Here is an 8,279-nt window from a genome sequence, read left to right as displayed (position 1 = left end):
TATAGGGTAAATAATGTCTCTTCCAGCTTCTGATTTACTTTGACACTTGAATGCATATCTGAATAAATCTTAAAACCATCAATTTCCAACACTAGAAACTAAAAGTAGCTAAAAGACAATTGATTGTAAAAATTGAAATAGATTTTTTGTTTATGAAATGTGTAACAAAAAAATACATACTTTTTGGCTTGACCAGTCTCAGTAAGCTCAAAAAACTCCATTGCAACACGACCTTCCACAGAGCTAAGTGCATACCCTGCAAAACATTATCTTTCATCAATTAGGGTTTAGGGTTTTTTAAGATTTAGGGTTTAAAATTAGGTCAAAATACTAGTGCCATTAGGATAACATTGAACACATCTAGTTTGATATTTCAATGAAGACTCTCTTCTTTGTTCAAGTTGAGATATATTCCTCAAATCATACACATTAACATGTCTTCCAACAGTTGCGACTACTACACGGTTTCCAACAAGTGATATAGAATAAACTCTCTCTGGTTTTCCATATGTCCCCACAAGAGCACGCTCCTGTGCACCTCCACCACGTGGGTCCCAACACTTCAAAGTTTTGTCCAGTCTCCCTGTAATTACTTGCCGTAAAAACCACCAACATGTCACACTCCTTTAACAAGAAAAATAATTAAAAAAAGATAAAAAAAAATGATGAAAAGAATGAAACTAACCAGTTGCATAAGAGTACTCGATACAATGAACAGGGGCATCATGGCGTCCCAAAAGATCCTCCCTTTCGTGGTCAAAAACAAGCCTGAGAGATGTAAAAGGAATGTAGCTTGAAACTTAGTCAAGAAAAGGATAAGTCAACAATCCAAGAAAGTATATGCATCATTTAGTTATACTTCACTATGATCTCGTCTTAGGGGCTGTAGCTAAATTGTTAATAAGCACTAACTGGAACATGCACGGATGGATAAACAAAAACCCAAGACTAATATGGCACTAATATTAAATTAGATTGATCTTTTGCTCAAGGAAAGTAAATTGCTCCTAAACATAATAATAGCGATGAAATGAAAGGAGTTTTATTAATATGAAAAGTAAAACCCTGTCATTAGTATCAACACATCAAGACCAGATTTTACCATTTCATCTCTGTTTTCACCTTAATGATAATTGTTGTATTCCAAATTTGTTAAACGCTGCTTGAATTGAATGAAAATAATGTCACAGTTTTTTCTTTGTTCTGTTAGTAGCTATTATTTTCACTAGGGTTTAAGCTATAATCATTGTTGAAAACTGATAAGCCCCCACATTTCTGTTATCTTTTTGCCCAGGGGTAGAATGGTCTTTTCTGGTATTATGGCTGTTATTGGCTGTTTTGTTAGTAAGAACAAGAGAAGAAAGGTATTAAAATACAATATATGTTATACAAGCATGGCATGGGATGTAATATTTTCAAAGCATGGGAGGATTGGATTTAATGGTTATTAAATTCCAGAAAAGGACAAGAAAATGGAAGTAGTTTGGATGTTGCAAAATGTATCGATGTTTGTTTGGTGGGATTAATAAAAGGTTTGGTGGGATTAATAAAAGGTTTGTTAATATATATATATATATATATATATAATGTATAGTTAACAAAAAAAAAAGAGAAAATATACATGGGTGTAGTTGAGAAAATTCTTTTGCAACTCAATCATAATGAGTGAAATGTCTTTCTTAGAGTCAAGAATGAGTTGCGCCTTTTCCTTTTCTCCCGAAATCACATATTTAGTTTTTGTGTTTGGACCTGATTGAATGCAAAATTAAATAAGTAAATAATAAAAGTCAACCATGTGATGAAATTGAGAATTTAATCAACTGTAGAATTATGTATATATTTACAAGCATTGACTTTGTAAAGAGCCCTGCTTATCTTCATTAATGTAGAATTAATACCACCACAAAGACCATTTCCTGAAGAGATTGTGACTGACGATCACATTCTTCTTCACACTCACACTTATCATAAAACAATAAATAAAATTTAATTCTGTTTCATTTTCTACCATTAATAAAATTATAAATAAAATTTAATTCTGTTTCATTTTCTACCATTGACAGCTTCCTAACATGTAAATGGAGACAAGACTCAAAGAGAGATAGGAGGCTTCATGGTACACCCTTTACCCTTCCTTATATTAGTTATGCTTAAATGCAAATAAATAAATAAATAAATACATAAAGCCTGGATCTGCTACTTCATGAGCGAATTCATTCCCCAATGTTTCATCATTTAAATGTTCAGATCTAAGAATCTTGACAACAACATGCTCACCAAGGTACTCTCCATGGAATATTTCAACAAACAAAATAACTGATATTAAGATACTTGTAAGAATTAGGAATGCAATTGGAAAAAAACAATGTACACGTACAAATCTCCACAAGATCCAGATGCAATCTTTTCTCCAATCTTCAATGATGCTCTGTTTATTTTTGCATCTCCAAAATGGGCTTCAGTGGCTAAAGCTTTCTGTACAGTTGATATAGAATCTAAAAAAGAACCAGACCATGAACCCTACAAGGTAAACAATAATCCAGTTTGTACATATGTTTTTGTCTTAAAATAAGACCCCAATACCCTTTAAAGAACACCATGTGATGAAAATCGTAGTAAATGGAAAAAGATTTTACCTCGCTTCTAGAAATTGCTTTCTCCATGGCTTCGTGTAAATCAATTGATTCCTGAACACAAGGTTGCACAATCAGAAACAGTCATATATGAGTATTTTGATGTTAGAAAAGAAGAAGAAGAAGAAGGACAATCTAAACATATGAGGAAAACAGCCGTGTGAGGGATGTGGAGGCACACCTGCAGTAGATGATGAATCTCTGGAGGCACACCTACAGTAGATGATCAAGTTCCTCATTCTATTCCTTTGAATGGCTCTGGAGGCACACCTGAAGTAGATGATGAATCTCAAACCATGTGATCTTGATAGAAAAATAAAAACTGAATACAAATTAGGGCTCATATAATCAAATCTCGAAAATGAAGTCACCTTTCAGAAAATGGTGGAGCAGGTATCCTTAGACGATTTGAGTTTAGGTAACCGACGTTTGTCTCGGGGAAGGGAGAAGAATCGGTAAGTGCCAAAGGGAGATAGGAACGGAAGGAGGTGAGATCTAGTGTTCGAGTATGAGATGTAGAATAGTGGAGTTTCTGGTGAGCCGTGGACGCCATAGATATGTAGAATGGAAGGAGGAGAGATCTAGGGTTCGAGTATGAGAAAGAATTATTATAGAGTCTTCGGTGATCGAATATCATCAGTTGTACTCCAGACTCTCAGATCCTTGGGTTCGATGGTGAAGGCGATGACTTAGGATTTGCAAAGAGAAGGGAAGGATAGAGTGATCGGTCGGTGGAAATGTAGAAGAGAGAACGTGCAGTAGAGGAAGGCGGGGCAAGTTCTTGAAAAAAGCCCTAAAAAGGAAGGCGGGGTTTTTAAGTAATTAGGATTTCATTTTTCCCTCCGGATGGAACGCGCTACTATTAAAATTTATAAAGCGACAGTATTAGACGACACACGTTTTATTATAGGTGCCCTCCGTGTTTTTTTAGACACTAATTTCAGGGCATCTAAATCCTTTAAATTTTAAGAGAGATAACATTATTTTTAGGGCACCCACAAATTCGCGTCCTCTATCAGCGAGTGTCATTGTTTGCGCGTCATTAAAGGGCTTTTTTCTAGTAGTATTTGTTGAAACCCGATAACCTCCTAACACTTTGACCAAAGTGTTTTCCTCACGTTAGGATGTTTATACATGTCTAATTAGTGTTATAATCACTAATTATATATATATACATATGTCTTCATATGTTATTAGGATCATTGTGTGTGTCTAAGTCTTCACTTGACACCAAGCACTTATCCGACACTTCCATCCGAACCACTCACTGCAAGTGAGTTCATACCCCTTAATTAACCTTTTAAATGTTTCTAAATATTTATAAATGCTTTATGGGGGGGGGGGGGGGGGGGGAATACAAGTTGAATCATGCTATTTGTTACATCAATCACATGTGATTAATAACTAGCATGCAAATGGATTTACTATACGTTAACTATTTTACCAAACAGATTTCTTCAAATGAATTTCATAAACGTTTTTACATGTTAAAACTCTTTATCAAACTGCTTTACATACTGTATGTTTCCTTTCAAACTCTGTTACAAATGTGTTTGCAAATAAAGGTTTTCCTTATACTTAAACTGTCTTATCAAACAAAATACTTTCAAATCATTTTATAAACTGACATCAAGTCATCGTTTCTTAGTATTAAACTTTTCAAAGGTTTTACAAAACTTCTTTATGCTTTTATATTGTCAAATGCATGCCTAGATATGTATAGTTATATAAATAATGTTTAAAGGACTTAGGAGGGTTAGCTCGCTTTATTTCCTTTTCCTCGTTGGGATGTGGCCTTAGGGCATCAGTTGCTCGTCCGAATGTCATCTAAATATTAGCTATATATCATGTATAAATATATAGACATAAAAGTTCCCTCTGTCAGTTCAGTACCTTTGGGTAGCAAAGGCATACTTTCGGTTATATACGTACATTACTAGTAACTATAATAGGTATAGTTAGGAGATAATACTTACCATTCCAAGTACAAGGAATCACACAAGAGTCAGTTCATTCATGAGTCTATACTAATACATTACATGTTACATGAATACATTTACATAGATACCCTTACATGAATACGCTTACATGAATATTTTACATGAATACGTTTACATAGATATGCTTACATATATACGCTTACATGAATACACTTACATGAATACGTTTACATAGATACACTTACATGAATACGCTTACATGAATATGCTTACATAAATACGATTACAATACAGGATAACAGAACAGACATAACAAGGTGCTATAGCATGGAACAAGTTCAGGATCTAACTATACCAATGAATCACTAATGCATTTTGATAGTTATATTCAGTATATATGATCATAATAATGTGGATGTTCACGGATTGCAATCATGCAGGGGTTGCGTTTGGTTGCCAAAATCTCTTGACAGGGAGCGTTTAGTATGGGATCTAGCCATCACATTATGCCTTAACCCCCAATTAAGGCAAATTAGTAAAAAAATAGTCACTTATTACAAATACTACAGTACTTACACTGTATATACGACAATTACAAAAGGATAAAACTCCAGTTAATATATTATTAATACCTTTACCATGTGTCATATTCACATAATCGATGAGGTAGATTAGATAATTATAATAATAGTCATACAGTCGGGTCTTGGTAGAAGGCTACTTTCAAAACAGTCGCGTCTTGGTAGAAGGCTACTTTCAAAACAGTCGGGTCTTTGTAGAAGGCTACTTTCAAAACAGTTAGGTCTTGGTAGAAGACTAGTTTTTATACTAGTAGGAAATATGAGATTTTTCTAGGGTTTTCAAACGTTTATAATTACTTACAAACATTTTCACACTTATACAAAATTTTCTCCAAATGTTTACAAGTCTTTACTTTACAGTTTTACAAATCAAAGACACATTAATACTTATGAATTCACCAGCTATATTGTTGATACTCGCTTTCAAAATAACTTGTATTCTCAGGTCACAAATAGACAGGTATGACGACCAAGTTTTGTGAAGACGGAGCAGTCAAGACTCGTCTTTTATTTTGATTATTCATTATGTTGTCTTATACTATGAAAGAACACACATGTATTTAAAATTATACTATTAATGCAATGGATGATGTTGTTTCTTGTTTACTACTTTACATTGTTGTGATACATTACATGACGTTCTCCGCCCCAGAACGCTTTCGCCGTTCTCGGTTTTGGGGTGTGATAGATCATTATTAAATCAAGAGTTTTAATATTTAAAATTTTAATTTAAAGGTTATAAATTTCGAAAATTTTAAACTGAAATTAAAACCCTAGTATTTTAAAAATGTTTAAAATACACCTTATACTATTATATTATTACAAGACTAATATATATATATATATATATATATATATATATATATATATATATATATATATATATATATATATATATATATATATAAGTCTTACCGTTAGTAGGTCACATGCACGAAGTCGATCTATAAGGGGGGTATAAGGTTATGGCCTATAAAATGGTCGTTTAATGGGTATCCAGTCTTACCCACTGCTTCCTTGATTGGTGGAGGTTCATCAGCCGAACAGGTAGGATAGGGCAATCCTCTCTTCATTAATAAGTATAATGAAACTATATAAAGTAACTAAAAGTTTTTACAAAATTCCCAATCCTAGTTACTTTAGGCAAAAGTGAATTGATTCAATCCCATGATATTACACTTTGCACCCTTGCTAAGAAGTTAGTGGAGCGTGTGTGGTTAACCGACACACTAATTGATTGTAACACCGTAAATTTAAAAACAATTTTTTTTTCATTTAAAATAATCGTTTAATTCTTAAAACACTTTTCGTAGAAATCTCATTTCTGTTTAATTTACAAAACATAACTCCATATTCAATTGTATAATAAACCAGGATCCTCAAAACATAAATCTTCCTCTGGCAAGCAGAACGTAGTATCCTCACACCTAAATCTCGAACTCGCGACCGCCTAACACAGAAGTCAATATCTCCAATTAACTCTTGAAATCTCAACTCTAATTAACTCAACGTTTCCCTCTCTAATCGGGAAGTGGGTAAAAGACCATTTTACCCCTTCCTAGTCTCCATTACTTATGTTGACCAACCCTCGCAATCAACAGAAGTCAACTCAAGTCAACAACCCCACCTCGACCCAACTCGGCGAGTACACTTTTGTGACTCGTCGAGTCCACTCACCTTCCCGAAGTCTCTTGAAGATCCAGCTTAACTCGTCGATCCGTGTCACACCCCAAAAACCGAAGGCAGAAACATTTCTAGGGCGGACTCCACGTTGAGTATCAAATCCAATGCACATAGTAAGTAAAGTAAACAACCATTGCATTACATATACAAATTTACATTTTTTTCAAAAGTAAAGTTGTACAATTGTAATACATAGTATATGTGAAAAAAAGTAAGACGAGTCTTCTACGCACTCCGTCTTCGCCAAACTGGATCATCGGGTACCTATCTAACGTGGACCTGAGAATACAAGAGGTTTGAAAATCAACATAAAGCTGGTGAGTTCATAAGCGGTTTTGTTTTGTGAAAATGTATGAGTTTCCTTTTTGGTTTCTGAAAATGTTACGACCCAAGAAAATCCCATATTTTCTTAAAAGTAATGTTTGGTTAACTGTTACGTTACACTGTTCTGGTTATGTTCAACTATGATCCTAGGAAAATCCCATATTTCCTAATGTGAAAGATGTATACTGAAAACCTAGTTATCCTTGTAAGTGTGTGTTAGTTCACCAATACCAAATGTAATGTAAAAGATGTACTCTGAAAATGTATTATTTTTAACACGTTTATAAAACTAACATATACCAAGTAAACTAGTTACTTAACCCATTATTACTATTATGTAAATCTCTATTATCCAAATTGCGAGTTCCATAACCATACTAAAGACTAATTATGGCAATAAGTAGTCCATTTCACTCTATGACTTTCGTCACCCTTGAACCTTTCAGTTTGGCTGTAGCTAGCAGCCAGGTTTGGGGTAGTCAGCCCCATATAGATCTATACACTCAAGTTGCGCTCCCTATATAAGAGATTCTGGTTATGGGGGCAGTCCTCCACTCGCGTATCTCTGTGGAGTGTTCACCAAGGACGTGTCTTCAATTATAGCATTAACAAATTTACTAGTAATAATACTGAAAGATTAAATGACTATCCTCCACTCGCGTATTTCTGTGGAGTGTTACCGAGGACAAAACCATGTTCAAATGTTTAAATGTTATGCTTTTAACTGATATAATGTGGGAAAAAAATTTGTGAAAATATAAATACAACAATTTATAATGCATTTCACAAATAACATGATAATGTATTTTGCAGGTTCAAATGGTTACTTGTTACGAATGTCAGTGTTAAAAGCATATGTAATGTGAAATACAATGTATATAAAACAAGTTTTGAGTACAAGTATCACTTGTACTTTGCTTGTATTCCCCCTGAAAACAGTGATAACATTAAAAAAAGGGTAGGGGTATGAACTCAGCAGACGAGAAAACGCGACTGTTTGGATGCTAAACGTTGGTTCGGGGCTTGTTAACACGCGAGGTTCCTATGTAATATGAAATAATATCCAAATTTATCTAATTAGATTTTAAATTACTAATTAGACATGATAATACACTCCA

At 33.9% G+C, this 8,279-nt stretch overlaps 1 long non-coding RNA gene across 1 annotated transcript; it reads right to left on the bottom strand.

Annotated features, from left to right (window-relative positions):
• Positions 1–296: 296 nt before the first annotated feature.
• LOC145038936 (uncharacterized) lies at positions 297–2,690 on the bottom strand. Its single transcript, XR_013679646.1, has 5 exons — positions 2,637–2,690; positions 2,378–2,520; positions 1,622–1,749; positions 686–768; positions 297–583 (listed from the first exon to the last, which is right to left on the bottom strand). It is a non-coding gene; the product is annotated as an uncharacterized LOC145038936 (long non-coding RNA).
• Between the last annotated feature and the right edge of the window lie 5,589 nt (positions 2,691–8,279).

Source organism: Lactuca saligna, chromosome 4 (assembly GCF_052625555.1).
Source record: "Lactuca saligna cultivar CGN05327 chromosome 4, ASM5262555v1, whole genome shotgun sequence".
NCBI lineage: Eukaryota > Viridiplantae > Streptophyta > Magnoliopsida > Asterales > Asteraceae > Lactuca > Lactuca saligna.
Note: the sequence above shows the minus strand (reverse complement) of the source record. Positions and strands in the feature narration are given on the sequence as shown.